Genomic DNA, 1,985 nt, shown 5'->3' with positions numbered 1-1,985 from the left:
ATTGTCTGGAATAGGCTGGTACATGGTATTTGTAATACCAATAGTATGATTATGAGTTTTAATATAATGCACTTTTGTAGGTCCATTTTTGTTTACCTTGACAATCATTCAGGCAGGACAAAAAGTACCCAATTTAACACTCTGTACCTTTTTGTGGCTTTTTGTGCTTTTTATGTAAAAACGAAAAAAGGAATAAAAAAAGGAGAAATCGTTTCTATAAAACCCAATTTTTTTACAAGAATATTATTTACTAAAGAGCAAGAAAATCTTTTGAAGCAGTAAATTGTCACCTGCTCTCAAATGTATTATGGGCACATTGTAAATTAAAGATCTATAAGCAATATATGCTTAATAATGCGCCATTTGGATTTCTTGGTCTTGCAAATCCAACTGGATGGATAAATACAGAGTTATTTGTAGAAGTAGTTCAACATTTTATATCAAAAAATTCTTGTCAAAGAAAAATCCATCTCTACTTATATTTGAGAATCACGAGAGCCACTTATTTAAAAAAGCTCTTGATCTTGCTAATTGTAACAGTCTTACTAATCTTACTATACTACCATACATAGTACATACATACCATACTACCATAGTAGTCACAAAGTGCAGCCCCTAGATGATTCTGTATTTGCTCCATTTAAGTTTATTATAATGACACAGTAAAATCTTGGCTTCTAAATTATCATGGAGGGTTACTGTGAGTGTTCTAAATCATCCCTGGAGAATCACTATTTACGAAATTTAGGAAAAGTGGATTATATCCTTTTGACAAGTTGTATATTCAGAAGCAGATTTTTTATGTAGTGTTGTTGCTGATAGAAACATTCCAAATACATATCAAACAAACACTGGAAAAACTCTGAATACCAATAACTTGTTACTCTCACCAGGAAAGCTTTAGAAGCCTTTTTTCAGTTCCGAGCCAAGTAAAAGTCAAGCAAATGATTCTGAAATTATTAATTTTTTTAAGCCCTTCTCAGTTTAAAGGATTTCTGAAAGCCGCTGAAAGAAAAAATAAAAGAAAACCTTGTGAGAAAGCTAGCAGCATAATAGCAACAGATCAACAAAAATTGTACTGAAGTAAAGAAAAGAAAAGGAAGATAAAGAAACAACTATCTTATCAGAAAAATAAAAATAAAAATTTTGTTTCCGAAAGTGATTTATTAAGTGATAAACATAATTCCTATTCTTAATTTTAAAAATTTATAATAAGTCTTTAGAAAATATTGTTTCTTTTTTTTATGTAATTTTCTGTATTTTTTTCTTACATTTTATAATTTTTTTGTTATCTTGTTTCATGGTGCCCCATAGACTGTATCAAGGTACCCCATGGGTGGGGTACCTTGATACAAAGTTCTACTTTTGCACAATAAGTTTTTACAAGTTCGACCTCTTTAATTTTGGTAATTTAAGAATTTAATTTCGAAGGTGTAATATTTACCTACAAATTGCACTAATCGCTAAAAAAAAACGTGTTTAAAAAAGTAGTTACAAAACAAAAACCAAAAGTATATCATGGTGCCCCACTCTCCCCTATATATAAAGTTATAAACATATCAAATTATATTCAATATAAATATGAAATTATATTTATATAATAGTTTTATATAATTTATCAGTAACTAAAAGAACGTTATCAATTTATTATATGAATCACAAGCATGTGCTTATTTATTATAAGTACATTTTAAAACGTTCAAATATTTATGTCAATTATAAAATTAAAGATAATATTTTTCCACCTTCGATGGTGAAAATTACATTTTTTTATCTGAAGAGTTTTAGGAGAAATCGTAAGAGTTTGATAACATGTTAAAAATAATTTATATTACCTATAAAATTTAAGACTAACTTTAATTTTTTTACAGGTCATATTGAAACGAGATATTGTGTAAAGAGATTTTCAAAGAAGTCGTTTAAACAACAATGGAAAAGCTTCCAATTCGCGAAATAACCGTGAAAACATTCACGATTAAAGAATT

Source organism: Hydra vulgaris, chromosome 02, assembly GCF_038396675.1.
Source record: "Hydra vulgaris chromosome 02, alternate assembly HydraT2T_AEP".
Classification (NCBI taxonomy): Eukaryota; Metazoa; Cnidaria; class Hydrozoa; order Anthoathecata; family Hydridae; genus Hydra; species Hydra vulgaris.
The sequence above is the reverse complement of the archived record's forward strand: the minus strand, read 5'-3'. Positions refer to the sequence as shown.